Source organism: Macrotis lagotis, chromosome 6 (assembly GCF_037893015.1).
Source record: "Macrotis lagotis isolate mMagLag1 chromosome 6, bilby.v1.9.chrom.fasta, whole genome shotgun sequence".
In the NCBI taxonomy this organism is placed as follows: domain Eukaryota; kingdom Metazoa; phylum Chordata; class Mammalia; order Peramelemorphia; family Peramelidae; genus Macrotis; species Macrotis lagotis.
The window spans coordinates 79451416-79478515 of record NC_133663.1 but is presented as its reverse complement, the minus strand read 5'-3'; the positions used below and the strand labels follow the sequence as shown (position 1 = coordinate 79478515).

Below are 27100 nucleotides of genomic sequence, written 5' to 3'. Positions count from 1 at the left end.
ACTAATTAAATATTGATGTACTTGTTACTTCATATTAGAAAAGTAGTATTATTGGATGTAGAGTCAAGGAATGTGACTTTGAATCTCAGCTTCAACATTTATTACCTGCTTACCTGGAAAAAGTGGCTTCCTTTTTATAAGCCTTAGTTCCTCCATCTATAAAATGAGATTAGATAGATGCCCTCTAAGATTCCTTCCAACTCTAAATTCATGATCCTAACAGAGCTATAAAGTGTTATGTAGAATAATTATAGACATAGAATCTTTCATAGAAAGTTAAGTAGAAAAGCAGTATAATTAATTTAGGAGGAGAAAGATTAAGGGGAGATGGGACCAGAGTCTATGAAATCATGAAAGTAAGATACTGCTTAAACCATTTCATTAGTCTTTCTATCTCTAGCCCATCCAAGTCATCCTATACAATGATGTCACTGATCATGCTATTCCCTAACTCAAAAATCTTTCAGCTATCATCTAAATTAAGTACTAACTTTTCATTCTACCTCATATAATTTAACTAAAGCACCCCAAAACAATCCTTTGGATGGGATACGTATCTGTTGTTATGTACTTTAATGTTGTTCAATCATGCCTAACTCTTCATGGATCCATTTGAGGTTTTCTTGGCAAAGAAACTGAAGCAGTTTGCCATCTTACTCTCCAGTTGACTTTACAGATGAAGAAACTGAGGCAGGGGGTTAAGTAGCTGCCAAGGGTCACACAGCTAGCAAGTTTCTGAGGTCAAATTTGAACTCAGGTCTTTTGCTTTATATTTAGAAGATCTCAAAATTAAGTTTGAGAAAAATAACTTCCAATGTAAACAAGCATGTATGAAACATTATTTATTATCATTACAATTTATTTGATCTAATTTCAGTAAGGTTAATATATTATATAATATATAGTTTTAAGACGTACCCCTCTGTGGTAGGAGAAAGTGGGTATTACCTGGGGTTTTGGTAGAAGTAATTTTTCTTCCAACAATTAGATATGGTTGTGTCCTAGAAACATAGTTGACAATATTACTCCTTTGCTAAAAAATTAATGTTGGGGTTTGAGGCAAAGTTTTCTTTCATGTTATTATTGAATTCCTAATTACCCCCAAAAGACATTTATGCTATTATCCCAGTACAAACAGCCTCTTTATAAGAATTCTTCAAATCATTGCTGTAAAGAATTATCCTGCCTCATCCTCCCTCCCACAGGATGAGCAATTAAAGCTACTTTGGAAGTAATAAATAGATAGAAAAAGGTCACATGTTTTCCTATTGTATGATAACCATATGTTTCGACCTCTGTTATTTAAAGACTACAGAAACCCATCACTCCCAGTTTAAATGCTTGAGACATATACATGAGGATTAATACTTTTATCTAACCTTGCACAAATTAACCAATAAAGAAAAGAATGAAGCCTGTGCTATGCCTAATAAAGCAGATAAAGCTTAGACTATTCTAAAAAAAAATAGAATTCAGAATACAATCACTGCATGAATATCTAGGGATAAAATTTGTCTCTGGTCCTCAGTGGTATTTAGGTTTAAGAGATGGAATCATCAAAATCTTCATAAATATTGAGGGACATTAATGTTGTGCCAAAGAATGATTCTTTTCTATTATACCTTCCTCAAAACAAAAAGTACCTACTTAGATAAGTCCAGGATCTCAAAATGGAAAGGGACTACAAAGGTCATCAGGCCCAAACCTATATCTCAGCATCATATTCCAATCTCTCCTGCTTTTTGGCCCTGAGATTTCTGAGATCCTTTTACCCAGCTCTACCTTCTCCTTATATAATTGATGACATTTGATCATACTCTGCCATCTCACTGTCATCTTCATTCTATGCTTATGTACAAACTCATTTCTTACAAACATACCTTTCATATCCTTAAAAAGTTTCATCTTAATTCTACTACCTACTCAAGTTATCCAATATCACTACTTTTTTTTTTAAGGTTTTTTTTTTTGCAAGGTAATGGGGTTAAGTGGCTTGCCCAAGGCCATACAGCTAGGTAATTATTAAGTGTGTGAGATCAGATTTGAACCCAGGTATCCTGACTCCAGGGCCGGTGCTCTATCCACTACGCCACCTAGCTGCCCCCAATATCACTACTTTTGAGGCCACTTCCTCCTATTTTTATAGCCTCTGTCCTAACCATCATCTCTCATTTGTAATACTGTAGTAGCCTTCTAATTGCTTTCCTTACTTTTAGCTTGTCCTCTTTCTACAGCTTCCAAAATAGTCTTCCTAAAGTAAAGCTCTGACCTTGTCATTCACTTTCTAAAGAATCTTTAGTGATTCACAATTATCTCTGCCTGGCATCTCTCTAGGAGAGATCCAATTCTTCATGTAGTGTTACCTTAGGTAATATTATTCAAGCTTGGCCTTCCATCTCATCTCCACTGAATCATTTCAAAGGCTTCCCTTCAAGCCTAGAATGCATTCCTTCCTCACTTTCATCTTTTAAAACCCTTAACTTTCAAGAATTACCTTAGATACTACTTCCCATGGGAATCCTCTCCTGATTCCTCTTGTATTTTTGGTATTTACTTATTAATAAATTTATCTTATTTTTCTTTATTCCCCATAATAAAATAAAAGTTTGAGAGCAGAAACTAGCTCACACAGAGTAAGTTTGTAGTAAATGTATAGGTTCAACTTAACAGGAATCCCCTCTATTACAAACCCAACAAGGGATTGTTTGACTGCTTTATAGCAGACCTTCTTAGTCTGGGGTCCTGCTCTTTTAAATGTGATTTCAGTGGCTGCCAAATTACATTTTTGGTCATCTATTATCAATGGTAGGTCAAGGTATGAAAGAAATGAATGTGGTCAAAAGAATGATGACCAATCAGGAGAAGAAGGCAGCACCAGCTATGAAATTCCCTCTGCAGAAATGGAAATGTAAGAAAAATTAAGACTGGTTTAGCAAGTAAATATTTCAAGGGGTCATGCATAAATAAATTTAAAGGTATCTATGAGTTTGGATAGGAACAATTGTTTATTTTCATTAGAGCTTGGTTTTCCTTGATCATAATATGTATTTTATTTTATTCCTTTAAAAACAATCTGGGGACAGTTGGGTGAAGTAGTGGATAGAGCACTGGCCCTGGAGTCAGAAGGACCTCAGTTCAAATCTGGCATCAGATATTTAATTATCTAGTTGTGTGACCTTGGGCAAGTTACTTAACTCCATTGCCTTGTATAAAAAAAATCCAAAACTAACCAAAAAAAAAATCTGAGAACATTTCTTCAAGAAGCCTTTTCACATTATCCTTAATGCTAGGCCCTTCCCTCTAAGATTATATACAATTTATCCTGCATTATATCTTACTTATACTGTCAAAGGAGATCAAGATTTTCATATTGTTAAAGGTGATATGTATAATGAATTTACTAATAGGTTGATTTTAGGGGTCCATTTCCCAGAAGACTCTGACTTAGGAGTCCTCACAATGCCCCCCTAAAATGATTCATTACCCTGTTAGGATTCTACCTTTCTGTGATTGTGCATGTTAAGTGAAATGAATCAGAAAACATATCAACATTTCTGTACGTAAGCAAAATCATAACAACACCGAAGACTTGACTAGAATTGTACCCAAGAACTGTTTTACCTGTATTGTCCTGTGAGAAACCACCTAAATCTTAGTAAGGATTGTGTTGTGATCTACTTTCCCAGATCTCTTCTCACTTGTGATTCATGTATATCTCTGTTTTCACTATGGCAAGGTGGAGTTCTAATCAAGGGAATTCCCAATTTGCAAATCTGTTCCTTACAATGAAACTAATTAATTAAACTGCTACTTGGTTTCTGGCACACTATCCCTGGCATGCCCTGTTTTGCCTAGGTGAGAGACCAGCTCAGTAAAATTTTGTTAACAATTTATAGTTGCTTACAAGTTGTCCTCCCATTGGACTGTGAGCTCCTCAAAGGTAGGAACTGTTTTTGTTTCTTTGTATCCCCATGTTTAGAAGTTCAGTGGTTGGTACACTCTGAATACTTAATCAAAGTTTATTGATTTGATATGAATTTCATAGGTTTCAATGTCATCAGTAAGAATTTATTAAGCATTCCCAAAAATGGTAGACAGTGCTACCTTGCAAAGAATCCTGAAACAAAAAGCAATAAAGCAAGTATATAGACAGAAAGATGGATGGATAGATAGATCAGATAGATAGACAGATAAAAGATGAGAGTTCCTGCTTTCAAAGCAGTGAAGTTTTTAGACAGTTCTAATTTGTATTAAATTGTTCTTTACACCAAACTTAAATCTGACTCTATATTTTGCACCTATTGCTTCGAGCTCTTGCCTCTCGGATCTAGCATAAGAACTTGAATCCCTTCCATAAAAACAACCTTATATAGCCCTTCAAGAATGCTGAAAGATAGCACAACATACTATTCCTTAATTCTCATAGGCAAAGGCAAAGAGCTACACATGAATTTATAATAATCCCCAGTAGATGCTCATGGAAACCACTGTCACCAACAAAATTACACATTTGTAACAAGCAAAACACAACACATGGGCATCTTTCTAAACACAGCTGTTAAGAGAGTCCCATAGAGGTAGCAGTTTTGTAGGCAAGAATAACATGAGAACATGAGTTCCAAGTCCTTAAAATCCAACTGGTAGATTTATTTTTTTAAGTTCTCAGTGAAAGGATAAGGGATCATTTCCAATATGATTCAGTATTAGAATTTCTTCTTAGTAGAAAGAGTTCATATCTTAAGATATGAGCTGGGTGTATTCTGTAGATCAAAATTCATGTCCTATGCTTCCTTAATTGCTTATAATTCAGAAAATTCTCCAATAGGAAAAATAGAATTCTGGCATGACCCCCACTGATCCCCATTCAAGAGTTCAAGGCTCTCTAATATATTGACTGTTGGGTAACTGCCATGTTAGACCTACAGTTAAAAGATCTAGTTTCAAAGACTGCCTCATATTTTCCAATTATCTGCTCATGGGGCGAAAAATTTCTCATTGGTAAAATGGTAAACTGTTAACATGGAAGTCGTGTAGAAATAATGTTTAGCACTGGCTCTGGAGTCAGGAGTACCTGAGTTCAAATCCAGTCTCAGACACTTAATAATTACCTAGCTGTGTGGCCTTGGGCAAGCCACTTAACCCCATTGCCTAGCAAAAAACCTAAAAAAAATAATGTTTATAATTTGACCCACATTACCTAATCTATCTAGATGATTTTTCATTATTAATAATGTTAGTATTTTGTTTTTAAAAAACCTCTAATTCTATCAGAAAGTCTAACATGAACTTTAAGGAGGATAATACTTTCTTAAAAATAATTTTGTAATTTTTTTTATGCTTTAACCTAAAATATAGAAGAGTCTCTTAACCTTTTTTGTACATTCCCTGACCCTTTCCACAGGAATAGACTGAATATTAACAAAGAGGATGCTCTCAATGTGGTCTGTCTATTGAAAAGGTATAAGTGCTATCCCCTCAGGGTCCAATTGGAAATGGATTGTGCTTTTCATGAGGCAGTCACAGTCAGGGAAATTTTAAATAAATAATTAAATGAATAAAGAGTCAAGTTATTTTTAAATAGAAAATTTATAGGTCATTGGTTTATATTGCAGATGGCAGGAATATGCAGAGGAACATGGTAGAGAACAAAGGAAGAAAATGACTCCCAAACACCTTCCTTGGGAAGCATAGCCACATTGTGCACTATAGAGGCTCATCAGAGGGGAAAAAATTGCATATGGAAGATCACCAAAAAGATGAGAACATTCTGAGCTTACATGTGACAAGTGAAAGTCAAATGGTATAGGCTGCTCTCATTTTTAATAAAATATCCATTTGAAAAGGGCTTATTCAATATTTTTAAGAGGAATAGTGTTAGTTTCTCCATACCCTAATAATTTGGGGTGTTTTCTTGTGTCTGTTGGTATAGTTGCCTTTTTTAGGGCTAGATATTCCCAGGATTCCATGGGATAGAGAAAACTTCTAATAATTCAACTGGAATAGTATCAGCTCACATGTTTTATTCCTTTTCAAATACTTCCCTCACAACAAACCTAGGAAGTCATCACTTTGGGGTATTATTTTCTTCCATTTTAAAGATGGAGTAGAATAGAATGTAATTTGTTAATAAATGCTGAATCTAGAACTCAAACCTAAGTCTGATGCTTTTACAAGATTTCCTCCCCACTATAGAACACTGCCTTTCATTATCTTCTGTAGTTGCAAAAATCATCTTCTGAATGTTAAGTAGAAGCATAATCATGTTTTGATGATATTATTTCAATTAATTTTGAAGCTTAGAAATAAGGAAAATGTACCTGTTTCAAAATAAAAAATTCATGGATTCTTATTTCTTCTTGGTGAACTCTTTTTCCTTCCTCAACTGAGAGATAAATTTTAGTGATATATTCAGCACAATATATTTTGGTTGTTCTCACAGAGAGGATGGAAGATGATAAAATGATGAAAATAAAGAAGATTCATTTCTGTCTCTTCCTATCTTTATGACTTTAGGTATCACATAACCTTTCTGGATCAGTTTCCTTATCTGTAAAATGTTGGAACTAGAAAATATAATCTTTAAAGCCATTTCTAATTCTAAATCTATGCTCCTAGATCCTATTTACACTTACCCAACATGGAATCTCTTTCAAAGTCTTATATCTTCACAAGTTCCTAGCAAGAGAAGGGAAGCTGAATTACAAAGCATGCAAAGGCTTACAAGAGATATCCTGGTAACAATACAAGTTGCTGGAAGGGGCAGAAGAAATACTCGTAGCATTAATGGGAATATCAGAGCTCAGAACTGAAGAGTTCATGACTGTCAGTTCTTAGTGTTTTCATAGAGATGTCAATACATTGCAATAAATCTGTTACTAATAAATCTAACATATTTTTTAAAGTTTCTGAACACTCTAAAAGATCATGTCAGCCTCTCATTCACTGGCCCATAGTGGTTCAGAAAAGAGTCAAGATTAGAACCTTGAATGTGAGGAAGCCTATTGTGTTCACTAGTTCTGAATGTAGCCAGAATCCTTAGATTCCAGGCAGACAAAACAGAGAACTGTGAGTACCTCTTATTGTCTGTCCTTCAAAATGAGATAGTTATTAGAACAGCTGGGGCACTGAGAATATCATTAGCTCACTTGCTGCTCTTAAAACCATCCTTTAATCTTATTTTTGTGTGTTTTTATATAAATCAATCCCAAGCATCTTAACAATAAGGTCTAATTAGCCACTGAGAGCTTTAAGATTAAGGTCTTCTCAGGGAGTAGCAATGCCTCCGGTTTTCTGGGAGCTGGCCATGGTTTTGGAACTCCTGATTTCTATGTGGTACTCCTCTGAGCCTATTTCTATTTACTCCTCCTCCTTGTGTTCCAACTATGATTTTTCTCTGCGTGTCTCTTTGCTAAATGCAAGCCAATTAAGTAAAGCATACTAATACAACACCCTTCCAAAATAAACATGGAGAAAGGCAATTGCAGAGACACTGACAGGATAATAGGAAAGAGAAAAGCCTGCTAACATTTGAAAGAGCTCCCCACTCATAAAGATACTTCCTTCCATGCTAACTATATAGTAAAGCAAGAGGAATCTTTTTATATCAGAGCATCTCTCTGCCAAGTCGTTTCTGCCCCCTTTTTTGGTGAAGTCTCAATGATACCCATATGAATACTTTGGTTATTGATAAGAAAACATATTTGTGTAGATGAAACAGATGGTCCAGGACACCTAGATGTAATAACATTAAGGTTGAAAAAAGATGCCCTTGATCTTGATTTTTCTTTCCTCCACCCCTCTAACTGGTATAATTTCATTTAGCTAAAAAAATCATTTTTAAAAAAAAAAGGATTAATTATAAACATTTTTTTAGTAATGAAAAGCTCACTCCCACTCTAGGAAAGTGAATCTTGAAAAATTATATTTGAAGTCAAGATCAGAAAATAAGAAGGGGTGGGAGCCAGTTTTCTTTTCCCACTGGGCTAATTATGTTCTCCAGTATGTTCTTTAACACTATACCAAAAAAAAAAAAAAAAAGATGATGGATTCAAGATAACTGGATTTTTACCCTATTGTAAACTCAGCCATGAATGAACCACAAGAACTTGTGATATTTTGATCCTCTCCTAGTACAGAAGTTCTTAGCCCCTTTGGAAGTATCATGCACCCCTTTGAAAATCTGGTGGAATCCATGGATCCTTTCTCAGAATATTTTAAATGCATAAAATCCATAGAATCACTGAAGAACTAAATAATATTCAAATAAAGTTATATTTCTATATATGGACCTACATACATAAATAAAGCATTTGTGTATATCTGCATACAAAAATGTGTGGTTGCATACACATAATTTCATGGGTCCTCAGGCCTTTAATTGTTACAGGTGTAAGTGGGTTAAAATAATTTCATTTTTGCAATATGTCTTCAGGAGATCATAACCCAGGTATGAGACTGCTCCTCATTGTTACAGGCTCTTCTCATTAATAAAGTCTTGCCTTTTGTAAGTGCATAGCAGCCTGGGCAGTCAACATTGGATAGCTATGTAGTCTGGATAAAGGAACATGAATAAGTTAAGAGAATGAATCATTGACTTCTTTGGACCACAGTTATAATTCCCATGTCCATACCAACCCTAGTCTTCTGCTCAGTCACTTTGTCTCAGCCAAAAAGCTTCTCAACAGAATTCATATATGCTGTGGCAGATAGACAGATGGGAAACAGCAGGTGAATTTGGATTTGTAACAAAATAAGGTCTTTACTAGCAATGCCATGATCTCAAAGACATGGTATATCCAAAGGACTTAAGAAAGGCATCTGAATTATAACCAGCTAAAATGATGAAACTAGACATTAGACCTTCACATTAGATTTCCATATTCCCTGAATACAGGAAATGATAAATATGAGGATATGGAGAAACATAAAAAAATGGTATGAACTGATGAAAAGAAAGTAGCCAAAAAAATAAATACAATTAAAACAATGATATAATATAAATAATATAATAAATAAATAACACCATTAAACAATAATTTAATAATACAAATAAAACAATAAAAAGCAATAAAATTGAAAGAACAACTTCAAAATTACAATTATTCTTGATCTCAAAAGATATCAGAAGTTACCTCTCTCCACTTCCATGCAGTAGGGATGTTTGTTTCAAAAGACAAAATACAGCATATAAAATCAAATTTTTTTCAAAGTATTTACAAATAATGATTATTTTTTCTTCTTCCTCTTTAAAAAAAATTCTATTTAAAGAATCCCTCTCTGGGATTAAGGGACAATATAGGTAGAAATCTAAATAATAGTAAAGACCAAAAGACATCAATAAAATTTTATTTTTTAAAAAATAATTACACATTCTTTTGATGAATTTGTCCTAATGTTCTGTGGCTAAGCACTGATGTAATTGCAATCTGGAGAGAACTAACTACACTCAGATTCATGTTCCAATGAGATATTATACTAGCCTTTGTTCACTTGATCATTCTGTAGCCTTTTTATTAAATGCTTTGACCAAGATACCAAGATATCCCTAGGGTATAATGTAAGAGAATATATATATATATATATATATATATATATATGTATATATATATATATATATGTATATATATATATATATGAATATATATACATATTAGAAGCAGCACTTTATAGATCTTAAAATGCTATAAAAATTCTAAAGACTGAAAGCAGCAGGATTTCAGGTACCTTGTTTTTAGGGATATCCCTGTTAGGCACAGAATACAACAGAGGGTGAATGATACAATTGTGTCATGATAGAGACCTTCATGGCCAGAATCAGAAAATACATAAATGAATTATATGTAATCAGCTAGCAACAATTAGCTAGCAATCTCCTCCTACCTTTATTCTAGAGACACTATCCCGTAGGATTCACGTTGCCTTTTTATGATGTCCTTTTCTCTTAAAGTCCACCAATTTTAACTGCATTAAAGTGACTGTAGTAGGGTGGAGAAGAGAGGGAGAATTGTATATAATACAATTCCATACCTATTAACACTATTATAGATGACCATGATTCTCTACTATGCCATTAGGTTCTGAAGTAGTTTTAGGCAATGGAGCAGGCATCCAATCCAATCAAACATGCATTTATTAAATACCTACAATATTCAAGACACTATTATAAGGAAATGAAAAGCAATCTCTTTTCTCAAGAAGCTCATGTTTACTGTCTGCAACATATGTTCAAATACATATACAGTAAGACAAGATATTGAAGAGGAAGGAAAACATACTAGCAATTAAGGGAATTAAAAATTATTTCAGACCTGACATTAGGAGAAAGCTAGGATTCTTAAGAGGTAGAGGTGAGAAAAGAGTGAATTCCTGGCTAGGGTTCAAGTTTGTACAAAGGCATAAAGGTGGGTTGCTTAAGTTTAAGACACTGAAAGTAGTCTATTTTAGATGCAAGGTAGAATGTGTAAAGGAGAGTATCAGATAGGAAGACTGATAAGGTAAGTCACAGCCAGATTGTGAAAGAACTTAAATGGTGAACTGAAGGCTGTATTTTATCTTAGAAGTAAGAGAGAGCTGCTAAAGATAAACTAGAAAGACTATATTGGTTTATGTGGATACTAGATTAAGAATGGGAGAGACTACAAGCAAGGTTCTGTCTTTTTAAAAATGAAGAGACTGATACTTGTGGAGTTTTAACATTTTTCAACTTTTAAGATAATATAACTGTAAAGAAAGTTAATCCTGTCAGCCAGGATGACAATTACCTCTGTCTCTCTGGACATCAGAATTCCAATTTGTCAAATGAGGGAAAGGGAAAATTGGAATAGATAACCTCAAATGTCTGGTCCATCTCCAAATCCATATACTACGCTAAAGAATTAGTGGATCAAGGCTACTTAGATCAATTCTGAGATTTAAAATGAAAGAAAATTGCTGTCCAAATCATTCTCCAGGCATGCTTTGTCAATGTTGTGGTTGTTTTCCTTCTTCCTTTAGTGTTTTAGGATTATATGGTCACAAGAGGACAGCATTTGAGGAGGTCTGGCAGTCAGAAAGTTATATGTGGGGCACTGTTCTTGAAAGAGAGCAAAAAAAGTCACAGACCTTTTTTTCCTCCTTTTCCAAAGTCCTTTGAAAGTCTTCCTGCCAAAGTCTTTGAATTTTCTCAATGTATAACATTTTTCTGTCCCCATACACTTTCTTTTGAGTTAACTCGGAAATTAAGTTACACATTTACTTCTGGGCATTGGAAAAAGTCTAATTTGATTGTTTGTTATACTTCTCCCTTATTCCTCTATAATTATTGGATTTAGAATCATAGCCCAGCTCTGCTCTGTAACCTTGGGCAAATTACTTCAACTTTCTAGGCCTCTGTTTCTTCATCTGTAAAATAAAGAAATTAAAATAATATTATTTTGAGACCCTTTTCAGCTGAGTGAAAGGGGGGAAAGTGTAGGAAAATGAAACTGAAAGCACTTTTTAAACATTCGGGGCTAGTGAGAGATATGAATATTTTTAAATCTTAACTGTTCATTAGAAAGAATATAGACAATAAAAAAAATCCCACTGCTATAAAAATTGAAGTTTTTTCATCATGTTATGTCAAGGGACTACATTTTAAAAGGGATCCTATATTTATAGATGGAAAGGATCTTAGAAAAGGATCTTCACTAGTTGATGATGATGATGATGATGTTCTCATTCTAAACAAAGACCATAACATCAGGGAGGTAATGTCACGACAAGCAAGTGAATTGAATTTGAATAAGGGGATGCTGTGCTAAGTCATCAATCTCACTTTTTCCTCCAGAGCCACCTGGATCTAATGACAATATATATATATATATAGATATAGATATAGATATAGATATAGATATAGATATAGATATATATAACATATATATTATATATATAATATATACATATATATGTACATATATATGTATATATACATAGATAGATAGATAGATAGATAGATAGATAGATAGATAGATAGATAGATCAGGATCACTGGAGACAACTTTGGATATAAGGCAATCAGAGTTAAGTCACCTAGCTAGTATTAAGTGACTGAGGTCAAATTTGAACTCAGGTCCTCCTGACTCCAGGGCTGATGATATATCCACTGCACCATCACCACCTTATCTCCAGTTGAAGAGGGGAGCAATGGAAAATATATTGAAGATGTGGAATAAACAAAATTAAGAAACTGGATATGAAATGAGTGTGGGGTCCAGGAAGTGAGAATGAAAAGTTGGGGGACTGGGAGAATGTGATTATTAATAAAAGAAATAAGGAAGTTAAAAGAAGGTTATTTAGAAAAAAAGAATAGTCGGTTTTTAGATGTTTTGGGACATTCAGGTGGAGATGTCAAATAGAAGATGCAGTGTAGGACTGGAACAGAGGAGAGAGATAAGGTGTTTTGTATTTGAGAATAAACTTATTTTAAAGAAAAATAACAAAAAAAAGAAAATAAAAAAGCATTGTGTCTACCTATCATCTTACTCTTTCAAGGTCTTAGGGATTGGAAGAAAAAGGAAAATGATAGAATAAGCATTTCTACTCAAATACTGGTTTCATTCATCTCTTTTCCTCCCTGACACAGGAAATGTTTGCCCTACTTTTCCTGTTACTGTTTATAAAGAAAAGAATGGTCTGTTAGTGTTTTCTCTGAAGAAGTCTTTTACTGAAGATGAGGGGAGGTGCATGATAGATGCCCTCTTCTTGGCTAAAATTTATCTGCCCTTCAGCATAAGACTGATGAAAGAGATTAAAATTAATTCTTTTTTTTGGAAAGAAATTAATGATATTTACAATTGCAGATTGAAAACAACTTAGATTATCAGTGTGAATTTTTAATGCCTAAAAAAATTGAAAGAACTCTCTTTCCTTTAATTTATAAGAATAGATCCCTTTATATCAAATTGAATTCTTTAGGGTAAGATGCATTTTAGCAAAAATAAAAAAGAGAATGTTATCTCTAGGTAGCCTTGTATATTCTTTTTTAAAGTTTTATTTATATGTATTTTACATAGCAATTATTTCCTTCCTAAACTTTTCCCACTTTGAACATTCCATTGTGACAAAGTATCCGCAAAATTGACCATCTGGAGGAGAAGACTAAGTTTCATCATCTCTTCTCGGGATCAAGATTGGTCTTGCAGTGAAACTCATTTAGAAATCCTTTTAGTGATATTTTTATTTACTTCTTGGCAAATATTTTATTCATTGTCCTGTGATTTCCAATGTGTATAGATTTCCATGGATTTGTGTATAATTTGCCATATGCATAGTATTTGAGTGGATATTAGCTGGGATGGTAGAAAAAATGAGAAGTATTTGAAAAGATTTTTAGGGATTTTGCAAATTTTGACAACTGATAAAAATATTACAAAAGTTTTTATCTTTCTCATGAATCAAAGGCAAAAACATTGATTCAACCAATAATCATGTCCATTAAAACTTGGCTGAATATATATATATATATATATATATGTATATATGTATACTAGATAAGTACTTTAGAATATAGTTATTCGACTGTCACCATTCTTCAGAATTTGAGAAGAACAGATAAAATAAATCAAGTCAATGCATATTCATTTATTGCCTATTGTTTGTACGGTGTTCTTTTAGGTGGTTTCACATATATCATACCTCTTCATAAACTATTTATATGGAGAGAGGAGGGAATTATCAAGAGTTCTCAAAACCAATGATTCCCAGAAATTATAGAAGTACCATTTTTCTGTTTCCCAAATAATTGTTCATATTTTATAGTATTTTAAAAATTATTTACAATTGCCCTAAAGTGGAAACAATACAAGCTGTATCTTCCCATTTTGGAGGTGAGGAAACTAGGACTGAGAGTCGCTCAGGACCATACATGTAACAAGCTATAGAATAAATGTTTGGTCCTTAGTACTTGATTTCCATTTCCAATTGGCTTTCCACTTATTAAGTGTACCAAGGAGAATGGTTTATAGATAAAATTAGCATAGAGTCAGATTATAGAGAATTGAGTGAAGGTCATTGAAAGGTGGTGATTTTATTTAATGTTATTATTAAGAGTGTTATGACTAGTGCATTATTTTAAAAAGATTAATAAGGCCTGGTGTGTAGGTTGACTGGAGTATCTTTGGATCATTGCCTAATATTAGTTTTCAGAGTAGCAACACATTTTTTTGATTAATGCATAAGGACTAATGCCTATGCATGATGTAAAAATTAGAAACAAACAGCAGATGGCTTTCTCTCAGGTAAGTAGTGCTACATTTCCTCTGAACTCCCAGCTTCCCAAAGGAGGCCCCAGACTTGTCCTGGTTTTTAACTAGATGAAAGCAGAACAGTTTAAGAGAATGCAGAGTTCCTGGCACCTGGACATTTACTGTCTGCTGCCACATGTTCATGGAGTGGTGGTGCCAGTTTCTATATTAACAATTTATTTTGTTCTTAGTTATGAAACCAAAGAGAGTCTCCATGTATTAATAGAGAAGATGCAACTTTAGTTTATCCATGGCTTCTGGAACCTGGGACTTTTTCATGTACTTGGTGTTTCTTCCAAAATTTTTGCCCGAAAATTTGTCCTGACATATTTTAAGCAGGTGACTGAAATTTCAACAGGCTTAATTCATCCCTGCTTCTTTTACTTTTCCATACTAATTTTGTGTCTTTTGAATCTTGGACATTTTTATAAATTATAATTATTAACTACCATTCTGAAATATAACAGTTCACATTTTAAAAGTGTTTTCCTCAGCAAATCTATAAGATAGGTGGTATAAATCTTTGGTCTCAAGCTCAAATAGAAATGCATCCCTCACAACAAATCTATAAGATTAATTTTGTATTTTATTGGTATCAAGCTTCAATAGAAACAGGTCCCTTGCAGAATGACTTCAAAAATCACAACTTAACATTATCTATGTTATCTATTTTTATTTGTTCTGTTGAATGTTTTTCATTATATTTTAATCTAGTTTCGGTTATATGAGGAAGTTTTTTAGACCCTCATACAGTTTATAGGCTGGGAGTTTGATATCTTTGATGTAATAAATATTCATTTTATGAATGAGACAACTGATAGTAAGAGAAAACAAACTCACAAATCAAATATATAAATATCTATGAATGTGCATGTATATATATATATGTATTTACAGGTATATATCTGTGTATGAGTATATATGCATATATAAGTGTATGTGTATATATATGATATATGTATGTATGCTTATTATATGTGTCTGTGTAGATAGATAGATAGATAGATCTTAATTGTAGCTTTCCAGGGTGGGGGGGTTGTTGGTCAGGAAATAAACAGTGCATTGAAAAGAACAGAAAAAAAGAATTGAATCTGGAATGTTTTATAGTAAAAAAAAAACTAAAAACTTTAGTCCTCTATGTTTGGATTTTTCCCCCCCTTGGTCACAAATAAGTAGTAGTAACTACTGCCTGGAATGAAAATGTTGTAGGGAGATGGAAGTCATTGAGTAACACGTTAGGGTAAATGAATGTGTATTGGCAGCCATCCTGCTGCTTCAAAGATTGGCTGGATAATGGATATTTTCCCAACAATATTAGTAATTCATTCTCCAGTTGCAGAAATGCTGTGATTATGGACATAAGCACACTGAATCACAGGCCCTGTTCAAAACTAGGAGAGTAGATTGATGCTAGTAGGGATATATTACAAAGGAGCCCTTGTGAATCTGAGAACAGGCTGAATAGAATAATAATCACAATTAAATGATTAAGATTAGTTCTCAGAAGCAAAACCCAGGATCCCAGTCACTTGAAACATTTCAGTTTGGAGCACCCTGACAAAGTGATGCCCTTGGTAGAACACATTTAAGAAAGCTTAATTCTGTAAACATGCTATGTTGGCAGCCAAATGTAGCAAGAGTTTGTACTTAAGATCTCATTTATTAAAACAAAGGACTCTAACCCTGAGAGGGAGTCTTCCTAGGTTTAGGACTCAAAGGTAGTTCTCCATGAGACTCATTCCCTCACTATTGTCAGATGAATATTATAACCATGATTTTGGCAATACAAAGATGGCTAGATTTGGAGTAAAAAATCCTGGGTTCACATCATGGTTCTGGGATTTATCGTCCCCCTGACCTAGGATTAAACATTCATCAAGATTCTTCTGGACTTGAAGTTATTGTTTTTGGGGTTTTTTTTTTTATTTTTTCTTAATGAATGGTTTTAGCTAAAAGTTCTCTAAATTCTATCATTGTTGTTTATTTGTGTTTTTATACCAGTCCAACTAATGTCTATCACATAGCAGAAGTCCCATGTACATATATATTATCTATAAAAGGAATCTTAGGAACATGGAATGAGAGTGGAAGTCTTATCAGATGAGAAGTTTCCTAGTAGCAAAAAAAAAGTCTCTGCTGCACTAGTTGAGTTCCAAAAAGCTCATTTAAAAAGCTGATCCTGGGCCACCAGGTTATGAAGTATTTTGGCCATAGCAACTCAACCATCTACTAAGGCATCATTGAAAGAAGTATCCCCTTCTATGAAATTATTCATCTTTTATAAGTTGGGGGAATGGTATGTTATGCCCAATTTAAGATCAAGTTTAAATTAGAGTAACCATATACATGGATAAGGATATAATCTTTTCAGGGCAGCTAGGTGGCACAGCCAATAGAGTAATGTCCAGGGAGTCAGAAGGGTCTAAGTTCAAATCCTACCTCAGACATTTAGTAATACCTAGCTATGTGACCTTGGGCAAGTCACTAAACTTCATTGCCTTGCAAAAGCCAAAAAAAAGATTATGGAAGTACTTCTGAAAATTTGGAACATACAATATTGCAGGTGAAAAAGGAAGAGGTGCTGGAAATGTTGGGTTTGTTTTTTTTTTTTTTTTTTTGGATTCTATGTCTTACTGTAAGAGTTGCTATAAATGCTTGTTGACCATTTATCTTTTCCTTAAGAGGTTATATCAAATACTCTCATTTGAACTACTGTTTAAATGTCTTCTGAGAAATGGGGTCTTATTTTGGGGACTAAACTGAGGTTTGAAATCCCAGTTGCACAATCTCTCTTTCTCTCCAGGTTTGTTCAGTAAATTCCCTTGATTGGAATGGAACAAATGCTAAAGCATATAGTAATTAAAGATTCTTTTACTCTCCAGCTAATAAATAAATCTTTTTTAAGTTGAGCAAAATTTAGAACATATATAAGGTATATTTTTTTAAATTTTGATAATGATGTTTCTATGTTATTTCTATTATTTGTTTTACTTTGATCAGTTTTACTAGCTGCAATGAATGTATACACAATGCATACACATTACAAAGACACAAAGATGAAACTCAATGTAAAGAAACAGCAGAATGGACTTAATGTAGATTATACGGAATGAATGAGAAAATGATTGATTTAAAAAAAAATTTACTTAACACTGTGCCAAGTGCCAGCAATAACAAAAAAATAAACTAAGGCAGTCCTTCAACTAAAATAGCATAGCAGGAAAATGGCATAAGAAAAATGATGAAAAGAAAGAAAAAAATTACTTATTCTAGCTATTTTTAACTGATTCATATTTATTTAACAAATATTTATTGATTGTCTACTGTGACCCACCAAGCTTTGTGCTAAGTAGTTGAGAGGAACACAAAAAATATTCTACAGATACCCAAGACAGAACACTGTAATGTAGCTACAAAATTATTGCAGGTCAAATTACAGTCCTAGTTAGGAGGGAAGTCAAGCAATTAAATTTATTGGGGAAATTAAAAATAACACATTAGCCTAAGTTAGAAAGGTATTAGAACTGTCTTAACATCATCATTTTTAAAATGATGACATTATATTATACAGAAGTTAACTATGTGTTTTCATAGAAAGATAACTTAAGATTGTTGTTCATTTCTTTTTTTACCCCTAAAGATAGATTAATTTAATCAATGCTAGCTTTTGAGTTAAAATAAAATGGCATTTCTTTCTATAAATTTATTTGTGTCAAATTGTAGCTGAATAATCCTGGTTTCTAAAAGAAACAAAGTAATATTTCTTAAGAACAATACTCTCAGAAATCAATGAAAAAATGTTCTTAGTAATCTAATATATGATAAACCCAAAGATCTAAGGTTTTGGGAACAAAAACTCTCTTATTTGGCAAAAAGATGCTGGAAAACTGGAGAGAAGTATGGCAAAAACTAATTATAGACCGATATCTCACAGCATATACCAAGATAAGGGTACTCTATTTACACATAAAGGTGATACCATAAGCAAAAAAAGAGCAGTTTTTATGTCAGATTTATGCATAAAAAGATTTAAGGCATAAAAAAGGGAAAGTATTTGTACAAAAATATTTATAACACCTCTTTGTGTGGAAGTTTAGAATTGGAAGTCAAAGGGATTCCCATAAATGTGGAATAGTTAAACAAGCTATGGTATATGATTGTAATGGAATAATATTTTGCTATAAGAAATGAAAAACAGGATGATTTCTGAAAAATGTGGAAAGACTTACATGTACTGATGCATATTGAATTGTACAGAACAAGGAGAATGTTGTATACAGTAATAGCAATATTATTCAATGAAGAATCATGAATGACTTGTCTCTTCAATAATCTAAGACAAATCTAAAGAATTAATAATGAGGCATACTCTCTGCCTCCAGAGGAAAAAAAACTGATTATTTATTGAATACAGACTGAAGCATATTAATTTTCACTTTCTTTTGTTTTTCCTTTTATTCATCATCTTGTACAAAAAGACTAATATGAAATTGTTTTACATAATTGCACATGTATAAACTTTATCTAATTGCTTACCATTTTAAGGAAAAGGAGGGGAGGAAGGGATAGAACTTTAAATAAAAATATTTAAAAATTGTCTCAGGATGCCTTTTCTAACCTTAGATGTTTAAGAGGTTCAGTTGTTTCCATTATATTGATCAATCCACAAAACAAGAGAAAATTTAATTAACTTGTTTAAAAATTCCACTGCATCCTGTGTCTCTGTAGAAACAATGAAGCCTGGGCTAGAACCTCCATCCTGTTGCATTTATTTCATTCCATTAACTATTGTATTAAAGGAAAATAGTAGTCTTTTTTTCTGGAAGAAAGAGCTAATAAGGCTTGCTAGTCACCTGTTATTTATTAGCCAATATCATGCTTTTAAAATTTCATCCTCTTTGACATAATATTTTTAAAGCAAAAAATCATAGGAGCAAAACTGAAAGGCAACATCAACTTAGTAAGCAAGCTGTCAAAATGACAGGCAAATAACATGTAATTAAACCCATTATAGTGTTTGTTTCAGACAGCATGTTTCCTACTCATATCATCCCATTTCTATCTGCCTTGGCTGAAAAGTACAACTTAGAGGATTGTTGTTGTATCCTATTGAGAAAAAAAAAGAAAAAATAGTAAAAAATGAATTAAGTAAAACTTTTAGGTACAAACCCAAAACTAAGATAAGAAAGAAGAATTATTCAAGATTATGGGACCAGAATAAAAAATAATTTTGTATTAATGTTCCAAAGTAAATATGTTGACAGTGAAGTTTAAAGTTGTTGAAAGTACAGAAAAATAAATTGCTGGATATAGTAGAAAGAATACTTAACTAAGAGACAAAAATGCTGTGTTCAAATCCAGACTGAGCCTCTTACCAGTGTGTGAACTTGAACAAATGACTTCCATCTCTGGGTCTTTTGTTTTTGCTGTTCAATCCTCTCAATCATATCCAACTCTTAATGACCTCATTTGGGGTTTTCTTGGCAGTTTGCCATTTGCTTCTCCAGATCATTTTACAATTGAGGAAAATGAGGTAAACACGAATAAGTGACTTACCCAGGTTCACCCAGAAATTGAGCATCTGAGGTCAGATTTGAGTTCAGGAAGATTCATCTTCCTGACTCTAAGCCCAGTATTCTGTCCACTGTACCACTTAAAAGCCCCATTTCTCTGGGACTTAGTTTTCTCATCTATGAAATGAGATGAACTATAAAGTTCCTTTCAACCCTCAATATCCTGGGGTTTACATTCACTCCCCAGAAGTAGACTGGGGTGAAGAAAGGCTGAAAAACAAGTTTTGAATAGAGTTAAGCCAGAGGAATAAGCAAAATAAACCAATGGGTTTGTGAGGATATTATAGCTAACTTCTACCATAATCACTGGGTTGGAGGTTCACATTAGACTTAATAATATGTGTTTAGGCTACTTTCAGAGCCTTTCTCAAATTGTCTAAACTATCTGAACAAAGGAATATTACTCATGAGTCTTCTACACCCTTAAAATGAAAGCATAACATAATCATAAGACACTAATTACAATGGGGCTTGCCTATTCTAATTGACACCATGCCCACAGAATTCAATTCAGGTCAATTCAACAAATATTTATTAAACATCTACTACATGTGGACCCCTGTATAACATTGGGAATTCAAAGATAAATATGAAATAGATCTTGTTTTGAAGTAGTTTATGACCTAAATGGAATGATAAAAGTGAGTGTGTATCAAATACAGAGGTGAAAAACAGAAAAATCCTCTCAGAAATTCAATACCAGAAATAGCTGTCTTTGGATGAAGGAGGCAGGAAAATTTTAGGGAATTCTTAAAGGAGGTTGCATCTGGAGTTAAACCTTGAAAGAAGGGAAGAATTTCAATAGAAATGAAGAAGGAATCTATTGGCTTCTTTCTTAATGTTAATTTGATTTTTTTCAGTGACAAATTTTGATACAATCCAAAGAAACATCTCTTTTTTTCAGTCAAAGGGTTGACTAAAGGAACCTTTGATTGGCAGGATAAAAAGAAAGAAAGTGACAATAGAAGCATCTAAGATGTGCCTACCTGAGGATGACTATGGTACCTTATAGAACTTCATTAGTTTTTGGTCAAATCTCCCAGATTAAAGGAACCACAATTTTAAGAGAGTACCTCTTCATTGCCTTTCTATGATTCGCCTGAGGACATTTGTTTTCTCTTGTTTTTCTCTGTCAGTAAAATGTGCTTTATATAAAATACTTTTAAGAAATCATTAATGCTTTCCTATCTTTCTTTATAGAAACCCAGATCATCTTATTCGTCCTTTAAGAAGAAGACATAACAGCCTTGCTTCTTTGCTATCATCTTAATTTGGTAAGACCCTTATTATTATGTGATTATTGAGTGGTTCTGGAGGGAAATCTTATTAGTAAATTGTCTTTCCTCATTTCACCCACTGTCACTAACATCACAATTGTCATAAGTAATTCTTTGGAGTATCTCTGAGATACACAGTATTTATTCCAGTATTTATAATATAGTGAAAGACTCAAAATGTTTGCATTATGTTCTCATTCTGCTTGGGTAACAGAATGCCACTTTTTATTGATTTAGATCTAGACTTTAAGGATTTTGCAGAAAATGTAGGGGACAACTAGGTGGTTCAGTGGATAGAACCAATGACCCTGGAGTCAGGAGGACCTGAATTCAAAACCCAGTTATGTGACCTTGGGCAAGTCACTTAACCCCATTGTCTTGTTGAAAGAAAAAGAAAATCTAATCTAACCTTTTTTGTTCTATGGGTGAACAAAATGAGACCCAGAGAAGGGGTCTCTGATCATACAATTATTAGTGAAAGAGGTGAAATTAAAGCTTGCTCACTTAACCTGATGATGAATTTTATCAAGTATTCAGTTAGTTATTGTGTGGAATTAATCCCGGGTTGCTATAAACCATTAAAGGACCTATAGGCTCTTAGAGGTGCTACCAATTAGAAAGGATTTTGAATTCAGTCTTAGCATCAAATTGTTACTATTGTTGCTTGTAGGATCAAATATAAACCTTTTATGTTTGATTCTTATAGGCCTTCATAATCTAGACTCAATGCTTTCCAGCTTCATTCATAACTAACCATTTCCCACCTACTTTTTGCTATCCATAACAACTGGTCTCTCCCTTCCTTACTTTGGGAATTGCAATTCACTGGTTTTGCATTGATCAAAGAGGTACTCTCTCTTTACTTCTTTGTATAAAACTACCTTGCCTACCTTGCATGTTTTTTTGCATTTATTTTCTCTAATATTCATTCTTCACACACACACACACACACACACACATTGTATTAGGTGCTTGGGGATTGCAATTCCGAAGGGAAATAATCCCTTCTCTCATAGCATTTACATTCTACTACAGAGGAAAATGTTTAGAGTTGGCATGCTTCTTGTAGTCATTGGTTCCCCTCAACTAAGTCCATACTTTTTCCTTTTCTACCATCACTCAACAATTTTTACTTCTATGTAATTAAGCAGTTTGATTAAAATATCCTTTCCTCTATTCCTTGCATAGAAAAATTCACTGTCCTCAGTGGTTTTGGTACCTGATTACCATTTTCTTCTCTAACCAGTCCCCTTATCATTATCTTGAGTGACTTCAATATCTATCTTGGGAACCATTTAACTAATTTTTCTGAGCTCCTTATGTCCATAGTTTACATGATGCTTATCTCATTGTATTTCTACTCCTCACCTAGACAGTGATGCTTTAAATTTCACCATTACTACTTTCCTGGCAAGATCTGTTAATCTGAAATGTCCAACTCTAATTACAATCTTGTAATTATTTCACCTTTGTTACGCTTTTGATCTTACCAAGCACTCTCTTTGTTCTCAAAAAGAACTCTAAAGCTCTCAATTTTTCCTTATTCTTCTATTCTAACAAATCTTGTCTGTAATACCTAAATGACTATATATTCAGTCTTCATCTGATGATCAACCATTTCAACAGCACCTCATCCTTGAATCTTTCCATTCCCTTGATGGTAATTGTTGTTTTGGGGTTGTGTTTGTTTGTTTGTTTGTTTTAATCCAAATTTCCAGTGATTTCTCATCATTCCTTGATTCCAGGTCTCTATTCTCCTGGGTGAGGATAGGAAAGTCTCTAAATTACACTAGTTTGAATATACTAGCAATTTATGAGATCTAATCTCACATAGGCTCTTAGTGCTCCTTGAAATTTTTTCTGATTTATATATTATCAGCTGCCTGCCTCAGTTCTTTTTTTAGTTTCTCAAGTTCACAGCATCATCCCCATCTTTCTTATGAACTTGCCTCCCTATGAGAAAATTATAACTCTCAACAGGAGCTCTCAATTCCATTTTCTCATATCATGAAACTTCTGTATCGCCTTTGTACATTTTTTCCCTTCATTTGCTTCTGTCACAAGAAGAACTGGTTCTTCTTGCAAAGGGTAACACCTCCTTGATCCCATTTTCTCCCACCTATTAGTTTTCTTTGCTTGAACAATTATTTTATTTCTCCTGGATAGCTTCACTCTTTCCCTTTGCTGTGATTCTTTTCTCTATTCCTCCATACCTAGATACCTGTTAACTGAAAAATGCCTCTTTAGCTCTTTAACTTCTCCAGCAGCCTTCACATGACTCTCCTACATTCATTTCTGAACTTCTAGAAAGCAATTTGAAATTATATGTTGGCACCACCTATTCACTCCTAACCTTCTTTAATCTGATATATCTCATTATTGTTATATTGAAAATGTTGTCATTAGCCACCAATACCCTTCCTGACAGCCAACTCAAACCTTTTTAGACTTTTCTGCAACATGGAACACTGTTTGCCACTATCTACTCAACCTACTCTTCCCCTTGTGCCCTTAAAGTGGCATACCCATGATGATCTGCCTATCTCCCTATCTGGGCTACTTCTTTGACTTCTGACCCATCATTCATCCCCTAAATTAAGGCAGTTCCCACAGTCATATTCTTACACCTCTTTCTTCATTTTACCCCTTTCCTTCTTATGATTTTAGAAAAGGTAACCCAAATTTCACCTTTATTCATTTGTTCATTGGGAGATGCAACATAAAGAACATTTGGACTGGGAGGAAATTCTAATTCTAGCTCTTCCTTTAATTTGCTATGTGACCTTAAGAAATTTTCTTGACCTCTTTTCCTCATATTTTTAGAAAAAATTAGGAAGTTGGACTGCATGTCTTTTGAAGTTCTGTAATCTTGTCATTCTTCAATCTCTAACTCTAACCCACTAACAACCATCATTCTCTCTCCTAAATTCCAGAATCATATCTGCCACTGATATATATCATCATTCTCCCAAACTACCAAGCTTGAGATATGACTTTCAAGAGATCCTAAGTCTCACAATTAATATATATATATATATGTATATATTATAATTTTCCAATCTTATTTCATGCTACTTCATATACTCTGTTTGATCTAGTCAAACTAAATTACTCATGGGTTTCCCCAAGTAGGTCCCCTCATTTTCCTGCTTTCTTCTCTCCACTTAATTTGTCCCTATATCTGAAACACTTCTTCCCCTGCCCTTTTATTTGTGGTATACTAGATAGAGTCAGGAAGAAGTAAGTTTGAACCCTGCCACTGAGACTTACTGCCCTTGTGACCTATGATAAGGTCACTGAAATTCTCTAGGCCTCATCTTCCTCATATGTAAAAGGGGAATAATAATACCTATGAGGTTGCTGTAAAATTTGTGAGTAAATATAGATACATGTCCTTACAAAATTTTCCATTATATAAAATTTCAGCTTTTCATATTGTTATCCAAATGTATGCACTAAAGCTGAGCTCAACTTCTACGTCTTTTGTGAAGTCTGAAGTAAAAGGAGTTTATATGGTACTTAGGAATCTCAACAATGATTAATAGAATTCACAGAGTGAGGGTCAAGTTCATCATATAATCTGAACCCCAAAAGGAAAGAGCAAAGAATACAAAACCCAATAGTTTCATAGAGTTAGAGCTGGAAGAGAACTTAAAGTTTCATCCTATAAAACACTTTTGTTTCATAGATGTAGAAGTGAGGTGCCAAAGAGGGAAAGCAACATGCCCATCACTGAGAGTGATCCTTGATCATAAGAAGTGACCTTATTCTCTTCAGAATTATTATGGCCCTTTATTTGGACACTAATCTCAAATGACCTCATAAAGTGGTTGTTCATGAACACCTTCATCTTCTCTCACTTCCTAGATTATAAGAATGCTGAGGACAGAAACAGCCTCTTATTTATATTTGTATTTCCCTTCTTTTAGTTTTTGTAGTCTTGTTAATCATAAGTGCTTTAACATATTTATTGAATGTATTAGTTGAGTAGCATGTAGTATATTGATATGATAAACCTTTAATATGTTGCTAATGAATTGAGCTTTTTCTTACACCCAATATTTTCCTCATTGGCTCATTGGGTCACTTGAATATAAAGAGATATTTAACACATTCTGCTTTTTCACATAGCATAATAATATAACTCATTTCATTTCCCACAAATGACATGAGGTAAACAAAATTTCTTAAATTTAAAAAAAGCTTGAAATGAAAATACTTCAGTTTGATTGCTATAAACTATTTTCCTATCATGTATCCTAAAACAGCATAAATGAAGTAGGTAAGAAGTTCAAAAGATATCCTAACTAGATTTTCTCTTTCATCACCATTTTTTATGATTGTGGGGTTTTCCAAAAGAAATGGAAATGCTCAGTAGTTAGATTCCCTAGACTTAGAATCCTTTGTCTATAATTGGTTCAGTGTGTGCACTGGAGGCTAGTTACAGTTCTAGCATCTATGGCTCCCAATCTCCACCTAAAAAATGAAGTAATGAAGTAGAAAATCCACCCTATTTTCCCTATGAGGATGGAGAAAATATGGTATCTATCAGCATTGTTGTTATTGTGAAGGAAGATGATAAAGAGAAACAGTCCATGAGAGAGAAAGAAACAGAGAGAGAGAGAGAGAGAGAGAGAGAGAGAGAGAGAGAGAGAGAGAGAGAGAGAGTGAGAGAGTGAGAGAGAGAGAAAGAGCCATCTTTTAACCACTATTTCCTTCACATTGAGCTGATTTTAAAAATATATTCAGAGAAGCAGTAACTTGCTATAAATGTTTATATCTCTAAGCCCTTTTTAGCTACTTGGCAAGAAGAAATCCAACAACAGCACATTACCCCCAGTGGCTTTAAATAAAAGAGAAAATTAAGAATTTTAAGACATTTTCTCTCAAAATGAATATCCTGAGTCACACTAATTTCTGCTCCACCAGTGCCCAAATCCCAATGTCAGAACAATCTGGGTGAATGATTTTTAAAAGAGACCATTTAATAAAAAGCAAGGTCTCTTAGTAAATTAGAATATCGGATGTTGCCTATATAAATTTCTCCTCTTACCTACACCATAAACTAGAAATATTTTGCAGACCCTAGAGGATGCTTCAGGTTCTGTTTATGCTTAGAATCATGGAGTGGGAAGGGGTTTTGGATATTTTCTCATCTGACTCCCTCATTTTATTAGTAAGAAAACTGAGGAATAGAAAGGATACTCCAACCCAGGTCTTCCAACTCCAAGACCTTTATAACACACACACACACACACACACACACACACACACACACACACACACATACACACCCCAGGGGTCTGATTTGGAGGGGACTCTCCTTTGCCTAAAACAGGATCGAAAAAGGGAAAATTGCCTACATATCCTGGCAGGAACTAAAATAACAATAACAATCCTCCTACTTAACAGGCTGAGTCATAAGCACATTCTCCTGATTTGTCTACAGCTTGAAGCAGATTGTTTGGGCTGGAATTTTGTAGGCAGAGGTGGTACCACCTGCTGCAAGGTCTTTGGCTCTTGTTGACATTACAGCAGCTGTTGGAGGCTTGGTCTTTTAGCAGTTGGCCAAAGAAACATAGGGAGAAGATGAGGTCCTATAGGATGTGTGAATGCTGTCATTACTAGGAATGAGAACTAAGACTTACCTAATCTTCCCAATTTAATTTCAGCTTGGTACGAGTCAGTACTATGGTCAAGTTTAACCTTAAGTAATATTAGAATTATTTTATCTGATTGTCTTAAGAGAGATTCCTCTCCATTAGCTGCCAAAGAGAAACAAAACAATAACAAAGATTGGCATGTTCAATAAGAATAAAGATAGGGGAGGAAGAGGGAATAGAAATAGTATAAGCAAATAAAAAAAGTCATTTAAGCATCTTTTTTAAAACAATGCCCAGAATGAAAGGAAACCTAGAAAGAATCTCAAATAAGCAGAAAAGTCATCAGTTAAATGAATTACATATTTAAAAATAAGAGCATAAAAAGT

General features: G+C 33.7%; 1 protein-coding gene across 12 annotated transcripts in view; it reads left to right on the top strand.

Moving 5' to 3' along the window:
- MAP2 (microtubule associated protein 2) overlaps nt 1-27100 on the top strand; it is a 344929-nt gene that overhangs the window by 199045 nt on the left and 118784 nt on the right. For all 12 annotated transcript variants that reach the window (XM_074191477.1, XM_074191482.1, XM_074191481.1 and 9 more), the window contains one exon: nt 21035-21108. The gene's annotated coding sequence lies outside the window, so the exon portion shown is untranslated. The remainder of the gene's footprint in view (nt 1-21034; nt 21109-27100) is intronic.